The following is a 13,957-nucleotide window of genomic DNA, read 5'->3' on the forward strand; positions in this document are numbered from 1 at the left end:
GAGTAAAAAGACTACCTACAGACTGGGAAAAAGTTTTTAGCTATGACATTTCCTATCAGCGCCTGATCTCTAAAATCTACATGATACTGCAAAAACTCAACTGCAAAAAGACAAATAACCCAATTAAAAAATGGGCAAAGGATACGAACAGACACTTCACCAAAGAAGACATTCAGGTAGCTAACAGATACATGAGGAAATGCTCACAATCATTTGTCATTAGAGAAATGCAGATCCAAACTACAATGAGATTTCATCTCACTCCAACAAGGCTGGCATTAATCCAAAAAACACAAAACAATAAATGTTGGAGAGGTTGTGGAGAGACTGGAACACTTACACACTGCTGGTGGGAATGTAAAATGGTACAACCATTTTGGAAATTGATTTGGCGCTTCTTGAAAAAGCTAGAAATAGAACTACTATACAATCCAGCAATCCCAGTCTTAACAATATATCCTAGAGAAATAAGAGCCTTTACACTAACAGATATATGCATACCCATGTTCATTGCAGCACTGTTTACAATAACAAAAAGATGGAAGCAACCAAGGTGCCCAACAATGGGTGAATGGATAAATAAATTATGGTATATTCACACAATGGAATACTACTCAGAGATAAAGCACAATGACGAATCTGTGAAACATTCATAACATGGAGGAATCTGGAAGGCATTATGCTGAGTGAAATCAGTCATTTGCAAAAGGACAAATATTGTATGAGACGACGATTATAAGAACTCAATAAATAGTTTAAACAGAGAAGAAAATATTCTTTGATGGTTTTGAGAGTGGAGAGGGAAGGAGGGAGGGGGGGTATTCACTAATTAGATAAAAAAAAAAGACAAGAATTATTTTAGGGGAAGGGAAAGATAACACACAATACAGGAGAGGTCAGCACAAGTAGACTAAACCTAAAGCAAAGAAGTTCCCGAATGAACCGAATGCTTCGAAGGCCAGAGTAGCAGGGGTGGGGATTTGGGAACCATGGTTTCAGGAGACATCTAGGTCAATTGGCATAATAAAATCTATTAAGAAAACATTCTGCATCCCACTTCGGTGAGTGGCATCTGCTGTCTTAAATGCTAGCTAGAGGCCATCTAAGATGCATCAATTGGTCTCAACCCACCTGGAGCAAAGGAGAATGAATAACACCGAAGACACAAGGTGATTATGACCACAAGAGACAGAAAGGGCCACATAAATTAGAGACTACATCAGCCTGAGACCAGAAGAACTAGATGGTGCCTGGCTACAACTCATGACTGCCCTGACAGGGAACACAATACAGAATACCTGATGGAGCAGGAGAGCAGTGGTATGCAGACCTCAAGTTCTCATAAAAAGACCAGACTTATAGTCTGACTGAGACTAGAAGGACCCCAGAGGTCCTTGTCCACAGACCTTCTGATAGTCAAAGACTGGAACCATTCCCAAAGCCAACTCTTCACACAGGGATTGGACTGGACTATTAGATAGAAAATGATACTGGTGAGGAGTGAGCTTCTTGGCTCAAGTAGACATATGAGACTATGTGGGCAGCTCCTATCTGGAGGGGAGATGAGAAGGCAGAGGGGGACAGAAGCTGGCTGAATGGACATGAAAATAGAGGGTGGAGAAAGGAGTGTGCTGTCTCTTTAGGGCGAGAGCAACTAGGAGTATATATAGCAAGGTGTATATAAATTTTTGTATGAGAGACTGACTTGATCTGTAAACTTTCACTTAAGGCACAATAAAAATTAAAAAAAAATTTAAAAATAAAAGAAGTTTTTCAATAAAGATTAATTTCCACTGGGCAGGGGGAAGTGATTGGTTTAAAACACAGTCTAATCTTGTAGATTGAGTCCTGCCTCATTAACATAACTGGTGCCGATCCCACCTCATTAACATCATAGACGTAGGATTTACAATACATAGGAAAATCACATCAGTTGACAAAATGGCAGATAATCACACACTTATGGGAATCATGGCCTCCCCAAGTTGACACATATTTTGGGGGGACACAATTCAATCCATGACACCATCCATCCATCCATTCATCATCCATCCCTCTCACTAGGAGTCCTCCTCTGGGTCACGCCCTGGCATTGTGTTTATACACAAGACAGGGAAGTAAACAGGGCTTAGAGCTGCACCATGCAACGTATGTGGCCACAGAACACTAGAAATATGGCCCAGGTGACTGAGGAACTGACATTTTTAAGTTTTGCTTACGTTTAATTCATTTAAATTTTAAAGAGAATCAGTGTGAAATAGCTTTCTCTTAAATGCAACTTTATTGTTCTGGTAAGACTATGTTTTACTTTAACTGTTGGAAACTAAGCATCATATTTGAGATACCAACCATGTCATACAACTCATGAGTAATTTTTATATCGGCTATACGTTGAAATGATATTTTGGATCAAGTAAAATATATTCCTACAATTATTTTCACACGTTTCTCTTTCCTTTTTTTTTTTTTTTTTTTTAATGTGGCTACTTTTTTTTTTTTAGTATTGTTGGATGCTGTTGAGTCGATTCTGACTCATGATAACCCTTTATGACACAGCGTTTTCTTAGCTGTAATCTCTAGAGAAGCAGATCTCCAGGTCTTTCTCCTGCAGAGTAAGTTCAAATCACAACCTTTCGGTTACCAGCCCAGCGTGGCTTGTGTTCCATTTGTATTGATTCTGCTGACTTGGTGCCTATAGACACCTTTCTGGGAAGTCCAGTAGGAGAAAGCAAGGGCAAAAGCCAAGGCAAGCAAGTGAGCGAGACTTGAGTAGGAAAGTCATCCAGGTGGAGGGACTGGTTGGGGCAAAGGTCTAGAGGCTGGAGACAGCTGGGAGGTATTTCTTCTAGGCGAAGGACCTGGGGATGGAGAGCACTCCTGGGTCTCTGGGTGGGGGCTGACTGTGGGGGTGTCCAGGGACACTCACACCCATCCCTAGAGACTTAAGGAGAGCAAGGTTAGGTGGGGATGGGCTAGGCCAGTTAGGACATGCCCTCCACCCCCGAGAACCCCCAGGAAGAGGAACATGTCACCTATGTGTGCCACTAGCCTTGAGGGGAACCACTTCAGACCAAGGGACTTATTGTGAAAGAGGGGCAAGAAGTGGTCTCCCTGGTTGAGCTGAGGACAGAGGACAGGGGGTGGAGGGCCCTCAAATGCCCCCTGACCCGGGCACCGCATGTTAATTCCCTGGCCTTCCTCCCTGCCTCCAGCTGGCCCTGGGGACCCCTGAGATGTGCCATTATGCTTTGGGAGCTCACACAAAGGCAAAGTGAGGTCACTGGGTCATGAGGTCACATTTCTACAGAATTCGGGCCATCGTCACCTCCAGGGCCCAACCTTTCCATTAAAAGGTAGTCATTGTTGATCTGGGATTCTGAGAAAGCAAAGGACAAGCCAGCACTGGCTGCTAAAAGACTGCATTCCTGAGAGGACAGAGGCTGGGGAACAGACCGCCCAAATCACAGAGTCAGGAACAAGCAAGGAACAAGGACCTGTGAGGGTGGGAGGGATGGGCGGACAGAGCGGGGAATGGGGCTCTGGACTCCTGGGCCCTTAGGGAAGGAGGGTCCCACCCAGACTTCTGGGTCTGCAGAAGGAGGAGGCGGTGAGGGACCTGGACTCCTGTGTCTGAAAGAGGAGGGGTGTGGAGACTCCAACTCCTGGGTCTGAGGGAGGAGGGGGCTGGGGGCCAGAACTCCTGGGTCCGAGGGAAGAGGGAGCCAAGGGTGGACTCCTGGGTTACAGGCAAAGATGAATCTGGGAACCTAGACCTGAGGAAGAGGGTGGAAAAGGCAAGTTATGGGTGATGAGGGATGCCCGTGTCCCCAAGGCTTCCGAGGGCCAATCTGAGGAAGAAACAAAGGCCTCAGGCTGGGTGGGGTGGGTGGAGGGTAGCTGACACCTCAAAGCTGGCCTAGTCTCCCTCCCACCAGCCTTCCCCTCTAATCACTGGGTCCATCTCTTGGGGTGTGCAGCGTGACAGAAACCTTCCTCTGGCTCTCCGCCCTGATTACTCCATCACTGTGGATGAGCCCTCTCCAGGGCAGACACCGTGGCCAGAGCACCACCTCACATATTCACCTGTAGTCCTGTTCCCCCTGCTGCCTCTCCTCTCCCCGAGCTGGGCCAGTGGGGAAGACCCACACCTGGGCTACTTTCAAGGGAGTGGCTGAGCGAGTGGCTGACTGGGAGCCCAGGCTCCCTACCCCCGCCAAAAAAAAAAACACTGCCAGGCTCCCTAGCCCCAGATATGTGCAGACACTGGGGAGGATGCCCCAGGGCCTGGGGGGCTATGAACCTGGGACTTCCTCAGCTGCCTAGAAGCTGAAGAAGTAAAGGAGCAGGGCCGGATATAGGTGTACTGAAAGCAGGGTTCCAGGAGGCTAAGACTGCGGCAAGAATGGATGAAGGGGCCAGAAGCTGGAGGCCTGGAGGACTCCTCAGTCTGAAGGAGGAGGGGACTGGAGCCTGGACTCCTGGGTCTGAGGGAGGAGGGGCTGGAGGTCTGGATTCCTGGGTCTGAAGAAGGAGGGGCTGGGGGACAGGGCTCCTGGTTCCTGAGGTAGCCAGAAGCTGTGGATTGGGGAGGCTGGGTTCCCAGTCCACAGGGCTGGAATAGACAGAGCCAAGGGAGGCTTCTGGGGTGGGACTGTTGGATTTGGGGCTAGGGTCAGCCACCCTTCCCCACGTGTTCCGGTCCTCAGGCATTCCCCGCACCATCCTCACCTGTCCCCAGCGCTTTCCTCTGCCAAGATGCCAGGACCAGCCAAACCAGCTGTGCCAGTTGGGCATCCCTGTGTACCCCCATCTCTCCCTTCCCTGCTGTGACTCCAAGGAGGTCTGGCCTTCCTGAGAGTGGTGAGCAGGTGGGTGGAAGGCAGGCTCAAGTGGGAGAACAGGATGCTCCAATCGCTGGTTCATCTTTCCACCTTCAGCCTGCCCGGCAGGTCCTGTTCATCACTGCTGCTTCCATCATTCTCCTGCCCTAGGCGATGGGTGCTACCCTTACTTCCATCAGGAGCTGTCACTTCCTCCTTGGCTCTCCAGCCCCAAAAAACCTGCTCTGCCAAACATTCATCCTGCCTTCTTTGCTATTTATGCCTCATCCGTCCATCCATCCATCCAGCCAGCCAACCAGCCAACATCCATCCACTCCTCATCGGTTGCTATCAAGTCTATTCCCACTCATGGCGATCTCATGTGTGTCAGAGTAGAACTGGGCTCCATAGGGTTTTCAAGGGCTGATTTTTCAGAAGCAGATCACGAGGGCTTTCTTTGAAGACACATCTGGGTAGACTTGAACCTCCAACCTTGTGGTTTGAAGCTGAGCATGTTAACTCTTTGCATCACCCCAATGGTATGTCTATCCTGTGCCAGGCACTGTTCAAGGCCCTAGAGATACAGCAGTGAACAAAAAATGAGAATATAGTTGTGCTAGCATACTGGCCTCCCAATGATATCCAAAACATAATGTCTGGACCCTGTGAATATGTTACCTTACATGGCAAAAGAGATTTTGTAGATGCAGTTGAACCAAATTCCTTTATATAGAGAGATTGTCCTGGGTTATCTAGATGTGCCCAATGTAATAAGGTCCTGTTATGGGCTGAACTGTGTCTCCAAAAAATGTGTGCTTTAAATCCTAACCTCTATGCCTGTGGTTATAACTCCATTTGGGAATGGGTTGTCTTTGTTATGTTAATGACACAAAATTAGTGTAGGGTGTCTCCAGAGTCAGTCTCTTCTGAGACATAAAAGAGATTAAACAAGCAAGCAGAGCAGAGATGAGAAAGGTTAGACTCCATGCCACATGAAAATCACCAAGGAGCCAAGGAACAAGGACCTTCCCCAAGAGCCAACAGAGAGAAAGCCTTCCCCTACACCCGGTGCCCTGAATTCTGACTTCTCGTCTTTAAACTATGAGAAAACAAATTTCTGTTTGTTAAAGCCATCCACTTGTGGTATTTCTGTTATAGCAGCACTAGGTAACTAAGACAGAATTTGGTACCGGTGGAGTGGAGTGCTGCTCTAACAAGTACCTGAAATGTGGAAGCAGTTTTGGGATTGGGTAACAGGTAGAAGCTGGATAAGTTTTAAGGTTCGTTATAGTAAAACCCTGGATTGCCTTGAAGAGCCTGTTAATAGAATTATGGACATCAAAGGCAATTCTGGTGAGGGCTCAGAAGCAGTGAGGAGAGCTATAAAGTCTGTATCATCTTAGAGAATATATATGGCTCCAGCAACAGGATGTTTTTAGAAATGTGGATGTTAAATGTGCTTCTGGTGAGGCTTTAAAAGAAAATGATGAGCATGTGATTGGACACTGAAGGAATGGCGATGCTTTTCATACAGTGGCAAAGAATTTGTCTGAATTATGTTCAAACGTTTGGTGGAAGGTAAGTGATGAGCTTGAATATCTGTGTGAGGAGATTTCTAAGCAAGATCTTAAAAGGACTGCTTTGGTTTCTCATTGCTGCTTATAGTAAAATGTGGGACAAAAAAGATGAACTTAAAAATGAACTGTGTAAGCACAATTGGACTAAACCAAAAGCAAAGAAGTTTCCTGAATAAACTGAATGCTTCGAAGGCCAGTGTAGCAGGGGCAGGGGTCTGGGGACCATGGTTTCAGGGGACATCTAAGTCCATTGGCATAATAAAATCTATTAAGAAAACATTCTGCATCCCACTTTGAAGAGTGGCGCCTGGGGTCTTAAATGCTAGCAAGCAGTCATCTAAGATGCATCAATTCGTCTCAACCCACCTGGATCAAAGAAGAATAAAGAATACCAAGGACACAAGGCAATTACGAGCCCAAGAGACAGAAAGGGCCACATGAACCAGAGGCTATATCATCCTGAGACCAGAAGAACTAGATGGTGCCTGGCTACAACCAAGGACTGCCCTGACAGGGAACACAACAGAGAACCCCTGAGGGAGCAGGAAAGCAGTGGGATGCAGACCCCAAATTCTCATAAGACCAGACTTGATGGTCTGACTGAGACTTGAAGGACCCCAGTGGTCATGGCCCCCAGACCTTCTGTTGGCCCAGGACAGGAACCATTCCTGAAGCCAACTCTTCAGACATGGATTGGACTGGACAATGGGTTGGAGACGGATGCTGGTGAAGAGTGAACTTCTTGGATCGGGTGGACACTTGAGACTATGCTGGCATCTCCTGCCTGGAGGGGAGATGAGAGGGTGGAGGGGGTTAGAAGCTGGTGAAATGGACACGAAAAGAGAGAGTGGAGGGAGAGAGCAGGCTGTCTCATTAGGGGGAGAGTAATTGGGAGTGTGTAGCAAGGTGTATATGGCTTTTTGTGTGAGAGACTGACTTGATTTGTAAACTTTCACTTAAAGCACAATAAAAATTATATTAAAAAAATGAACTGTGCAAAATGAAAACAAAACCCAAAGATCTGGAAAATTCTGTTGTAAACTAAGGACACGTGTCCTAGAATGTTCACCAAGGATGTGACTACACAATCTTTTGTTAAAGAGATTAAGCCTGTAACTGATGGCTCTAACCAACTACCACAGGAGAAAACCCATCACTTTAGACTGAAGGGGAGAAAGAAACAATGAAAGGAGAGAGTGCTGCCTGCCTCCTGAAATTCTACAGGCAGGAAACAGGCCAAAGAAGCCATATCTGTTGTCCTCCAAGAAAAGAAAAGGACCATCCCTGCAGCAGCTAGAAGATCAGCAGAACAGTTGGACAGAGCACAGGAAGCAGGGCCTTCTCAGTTTCAAGGGGTGAGGCCACAGCCTATTAGGTTTCAAAGAGTCAGATCTTCCCTAGCTCAGTTCCAGAGTGTGGGGCTGCCATTAAGCTGTGCCGGGGGGATGGAGCCACTGCCCAAAGCTGAGGGTGTGGGGCTGCCAGGCCCAAGGGGCAGAAGAATGGGGCCTGCCAGTTCCGAGGGGCTGGGATCACCACTCAGATGGACTAGGAGAATGGGTCTCCCCAAAGCTGAGGGAGCAGATTTGCCATCCCAGTGGGCCTGGAAGGCAGAGCTGAAGCCCAGGGCCGAGGGGACTCCACCCAGAATCCAGAGGGCATGGCCAACACCGAGAGTCTGGAAGGCAGGGCCAGTGCCCCGATGATCTCAAAGAACAGAGAATTATTTTCAAGACCTGAGAGCTAATGTAAATTTTTCTGCTGGGTTTTCAACTTGCTTGATGCTTGTTGTTATGGATTGAATTGTGTCCCCCCAAAATGTATAACAACTTGGCTAGGTCATGATTCCCAGTATTGTGTGGTTGTCCACCACTTTGTGATCTGATGTGATTATACTATGTGTTGTAAATCCTAAGCTCTATGATATTAATGAGGCAGAATTAGAGGCAGTTATGTTAATGAGGTGGGACACAATCTACAGGCTTAGGTTGTATGTTGAGTCAATCTTTTTTGGGATACAGAGGAGAGAAGTGAGCAGAAAGGAAAGGGACCTCATTACCACCAAGCAAGAAGAGCCAGGAGCAGAGCACTTCTTTGGACTTGGGGTCCCTGTGCTGAGAAGCTCCTAGAGCAGAGGAAGATTGAAGACAAGGACTTTCCCCCAAAGCTGACAGAGAGAGAAAGTCTTCCCCTGGAGCTGATGCCCTGAATTCAGTCTTCTAGCCTCCTAGACTATGAGAAAATAAATTTATGTTTGTTAAAGCCATCTACTTGTGGCATTTCTGTTACAGCAGCAGTTGATAACTAAGACGGGTCCTTGTTAGGGAAAGATGGAATATTGGTGGTTCAGTGATAGAATTCTCGCCTTCAATGAAGGAGACCCAGGCTCGATTCCTGGCCAGTGCATCTTATGCATCTTCCTGTGATGCTGAACAGGTTTCAGTGGGGCTTCCAGACTAAGACAAACTAGGAAGAAAGGCCCGGGAATATACTTCTGAAAATGAGCCAGTGAAAACCCTATGGGTCACTAGGGTCTGATCCACAAATGTTCATGGGGGCAGCATTTCACTCCATCGTGCTTGGGATCACCATGAGTTGGGGGCCAACTCCATAGTAACTAACAGCCACAACGGCAACAAGAGAAAGAAGGAGGCAGGAGAGTCAGAGGAGAAAATCTGAGACCAGAAGCAGATGTCAGAGAGAAAAAGAGATTGGAAGATGCTATGCTGTTGGCTTTGAAGATGGAGGGAGGAGCCACTAGCTAAAGACTACATGCTGCCTCTAGATAGTGAAAAAGACAAGGAAATGAATTCTTCTTTAGAGCCTCCAGAAGGAACCAGCTATGCCAAGACCTTGATTTTAGCCTGGTAAGACCTGTTTCAGACTTCTGTCTTCAAGAACTGTGAGATAACAAATTTGTATTGTTTGAAGGCACTAAGCGGTGGTCATTTGTCACAACAGCAATAAGAGACTTATATAGTAGATAAGGAGAAAAACAAACCAAGCCCACTGCCGTCAACTCAATTCTGACTCGTAGTGACCCTCTAGGACAGAATAGAACTGTCCCATAGGGTTTCCAAGGCTGTAATCTTTTTGGAAGCAGACTGCCACATCTTTCTTCTGTGGAGTGGCTAGTGGGTTCGAACAGCTGACCTTTTGGTTAGCAACCTAGTACTTAAGCACTGCACCACCAGGGCTCCTTAAGCCAAAAAAACCAAACCCATTGCCATCGAGTCGATTCCAACTCATAGCAACCCTACAGGACAGAGTAGAACTGCCCCATAGGGTTTCCAAGGAGCATCTGGTGATTTGGACTGCTGACCTTTTGGTTAGCAGCTGAACTCTTAACCATTACGCCACCAGGGTTCCAGGGATCCTTAGAAAAGGAGAAAGATGACTAAAAATTACATTAAATGGCAGGGGATGACAAGCACCATTGAGAAATACTAGGTGAAGGGGCTGAAGCATGAATCAGGGGCTGTTTTAGGTGGGTAATTAGAGGGCCTCTTGGAGGAGGTGACATTTGAGCAGAGGACAGAAGAGATGAGTCAGTAAGCCAGGTGGATATCTGGGGGAAGGCTATTGTAGACAAAGGGAACAGCCTGCGCAAAGGCCCTGAGGTCAGGGTGAGCCTGGCGTGAGAAGGAACGCAGAGAAGGCCAGTGACAGCCAAGAGCTGAGAGTGTGAGGGGGCACTGGTGGTCCACACAGCACTTTTGCGTCAATGAGAAAAAAAATTCCTTTTGCAAATGAATTTTTAAAAATACTAGTATATTATTGCACAGCCTTAACAACAGTACGGTGTTAGCTCCCTCAGGGGGAGCTTTCCAGATAAACATGTAAAGTTGATTCTCATTATTTGCGGTTGTTATTGTTGTTGTTAGGTGCCATCGAGTAGGTTCCCACTCGTAGCAACCCTATGCACAACAGAACGAAACACTGCCTGGTCCTGCGCCATCCTCTCAATTGTTGCTATGTTGAGCCTATTTTTGCAGCCACTGTGTCAAACCATCCTGTTGGTCTTCCTCTTTTTCTCTGACCCTCTACTTCACCAAGCATGATGTCCTTCTCCGGGGACTGATTGCTCCTGATAACATGTCCAAAGTATGTGAGACGTAGTTTCACCATCCTTGCTTCTAAGGAGCCTTCTGGTTGTACGTCTTCCAAGACAGATCTGTTTGTTTTTTTGGCAGTCCATGGTATATTCAATGTTCTTCGCTAGTCATGTTCTATCAAAGGAGCCCTGGTTGCATGATGGTTAGACACACAGCGGCTAACTGAAAGGTTGGGAGTTGGAACCTACCCAGCGGCTCCATGGAGGAAAGACCTGGCAATCTACTTCTGTAAAGATTACAGCCTAGGAAACCCTATGGGGCAGTTCTACTCTGTCACATAGGGGTCACTAGGAGCCAAAGTTAAGTCAACGGCACATAACAACAGCATGTTCTGTGAAGTTTCCACGAGCAATGAATTAGTGAACACCACCGAACCATTGCTCCTCAGGGAAATACAGGCTTAGATTCCTGCAAGCCACTGATCACCACGTTTTCGTCAACTGATGAATACCTCACCTTGTTTTATGTGTGTTTCTGTTTAAAGACACGTTATCTAATATATAAAGGGTCCCTGGGTGGCAAGACCTATTTGCACTCAACTACTAACCTATAAGTTGGCAGTGCAAACTTACCCAGTAGTGCTGCGGAAAAAAGGCCTGGTGATCTGTTTCTGTTATGATTACAGCCAAGAAAACCCTATGGGGCAGTTGTACTCTGTAACACATGGGGTAACTATGAGTTGGAAATGACAGCAACAGATTTGATTCCTTTTTTTTAAATCTACTATGTATTGTTGATTCATTAATGTTGAACTCACGGCCAGAAGTACTTATAACCCATGCCTGAATGAAGTTCATCTAACACATGCGTTTTCATCATAAGCCACATCACAACCTTCTTGTGCTCAGGAACACTAGACAGCACTTCAGCACCACACCAGGGGGCCATTTTGAACAGCGAAATCACCAACAAAAAGCACAAAAATGCAAAAATCATAACATTGAATAGGTCAAGAAACGGACAGGCTGAGGCTCAAACAAGAAGGCAGAGAGTGTCACCTTGTTCCATCTCAGCTGGGAACGTGCACGAGGACTCAAATCTTTTGCCGTCTGGACATGTCTGCGAACGACTACGGAAGTGCCAAGAGTATTGATTTTAAGGTTACAAATAAATTTTAGCGAGCAGGTTCCCAGGCGGCATAAACGATTTGAGCTCAACTACTAACCTAAAGGTTGGCAGTTTGAACCCACTTAGCGGCAGCACAGAATGAAGGCATGGTGATCTGCTTCCATAAAAATGACAGCCAAGAAAATTCTATAGGGGAAATTCTACTCTGAAACACATGGGGGTTGTGAGTTGGAATCGATTGGACGGCAAGGGGTTTGGTTTTTAGTTTCGAGGAGAATTCACAAATATGCCATCCAGGAATAAGAAGGAAGGATTGTAAATATATATAGTGCCACAGAGAGAACTAAAACGGGATGGGTTTCTGGGGGTCTGGCAGTGGAGGGTGGGTTGAGTTGCAATTTGAACTGAGGTGGCGATATTTGAGCAAGGACTTGAAGGAGGTGAAGGAAGAAAAGGGCATTCTAGATAGAGGTCACAGCAGGGGCAATGGCTCGGACTCAGCCTCTCAACCAGTGGAATGGAACGAACAGCAGTTTGGAGCTGGGTCTATGTAATCTCAGTTTTCCTCTGTGACCTGGGGCAGATCCTCTGATGTGGTGAATTCTCTCCCTGCTTAGGGAAACAGTCACACCTAGCCATTGCACAGACACCATTATACAACCAGGACACCCCTGTCACACCAAGGCACACAGTCATAGTTTTATTGTATTTGTCAAACACTTATGTAGCACTTACTCCATGCCAGGCTCCATTCCAAGAGAGTCATGCAATTACTCATTTAATCCTCACGATGACCGTCAGAGGTGGCCACTATTATTATCTTGTCAAAGAAAGGATTTGCCCCAGACAGTGTTCACGCAAGCCAGGATGACTCTATGCAAAAGGATAATTGCAAAAAAAAATGGGAGCGGAGGAGGGAAGGGGTGTGGTGGGGGAAGGACCATTGTTAACAGGGAGAAGGGAAGCTATTACATTGAGGGGAGAGAGATTGGAGCTAACCCTGAGCTTCTGCTCTGCTGAGACAAAGAACCCTGAGGTTTTTAAAAGCTGGGGTAGGCCAATGGACAAATCCTGAAGGACGTTAAGGGGGCTGATGACTGGGATGGGTGAGCAATTTACTGAGTTTGTGATTAGAGCCATTTATGATAAGGTGAAAGGGCCCCTGGGTGGTGCAAATGATTTGCGCTTGGTTACTAACCTTGAGGTTGGCAGTTCTAATCCAGTCAGAAGTACCACAGAAGAAAGGCCTGGTAATCCGCTTCCATAAGATTACAGCCAAGGAAACCTATGGAGTGCAGTTCTACTCTGAAGCACATTGGGTTGCCATGAATCAGAATCCACTTGACAACAATGGGTTTGGATTTTTTTTGTTTTGTTTTGCTTTTTTTTTTTTCTCTTGATGAAGTGACCTGGATCTTAGAAACCTGGAGGGAGAGAGAGAGAGAGATAAGGGATTCTCTGGTTGGGTACCAAGAAGCTATGGTGGCACTGTCATTAAGTGCTCAGCTGCTAACCGAAAGGTCGGTGGTTTGAACTCACCAGCCACCCCCTGGGAGAAAGATGTGGCAGTCTGCTTCGTAAAGATTACAGCCTTGGAAGCCCTATGGGACAGTTCTACTCTGTCCTATAGGGTGGCTATGAGTCGGAATTGATTCGACGGCAGCGAGTTCGGTTTGGTTGGGTATCTGAAGATTATAAAGACTGAGGGGTTTGCAGTAAGTCATGCCAGACTAGAAAGAAAGGCCTATTGATCTACTTCTGAGAGTCAGCCAGTGAAAACCGAGCAGATCACAATGGTTAGATGTGCAACCAATCATGGGGATAGCACAGGACTGGGCAGCATCTTGTTCCACGGTACATGGGGTCGCCACAAGTTGGGGGCCAACTCAGTGGCAGCTAAGAGCAACAAATTTCACCTCATTAAAAAATATGACTTTCAACAAACACTGAGCTCTAGTTAATGATATGCTTGCTGAAGGGCTTAGGGGTAAAGGGTACTGTTTTCTTAAATTTACTTTGAAATGCATCAAAAAATAAGATGCATACTTACTGTGGTTATTAGGTGCCATCAAGTCAATTTTGACTCATAGAGACCCCATGTGACAGAGTAGAACTGCCCCGTGGGGTTTCCTAAGCTGTAATCTTTACCGGAGCAGATTGTCAGGTCTTTCTCCCGAGGAGATGCCGGGTGGGTTTGAATCACCAACCTTTAGTTTAGCAACTAAGTTCTTAAAATTTGTGCCACAGGGCTCCTGTTATACTCACTAGAATGGCTAAAATGTAAAAGACAAGTGTTGGGGAGGGTGTGGGGCAACTGGAACCCCATACACTGCTGGTGTTGTTGTTGTTCAGTACAATTGAGTTGGTTCCAACTCAT

At 46.4% G+C, this 13,957-nt stretch overlaps 1 long non-coding RNA gene across 4 annotated transcripts in view; it reads right to left on the minus strand.

The window, feature by feature from the left end:
* The window catches only part of LOC135232816 (uncharacterized), a 103,830-nt gene that overhangs the window by 7,284 nt on the left and 82,589 nt on the right, over positions 1–13,957 (minus strand). For 2 of the 4 annotated variants that reach the window (XR_010323358.1, XR_010323356.1), the window contains exons 4-5: positions 12,779–13,004; positions 10,433–12,453 (exon numbers count right to left, since the gene is read on the minus strand). This is a non-coding gene — a long non-coding RNA (uncharacterized LOC135232816). Of the gene's footprint in view, positions 1–10,431; positions 12,454–12,778; positions 13,005–13,957 lie in introns of those variants that run through there. The other 2 variants (XR_010323357.1, XR_010323359.1) reach the window with 2 other exon arrangements.

The sequence above is a fragment of the Loxodonta africana genome, chromosome 11 (genome assembly GCF_030014295.1).
Source record: "Loxodonta africana isolate mLoxAfr1 chromosome 11, mLoxAfr1.hap2, whole genome shotgun sequence".
In the NCBI taxonomy this organism is placed as follows: domain Eukaryota; kingdom Metazoa; phylum Chordata; class Mammalia; order Proboscidea; family Elephantidae; genus Loxodonta; species Loxodonta africana.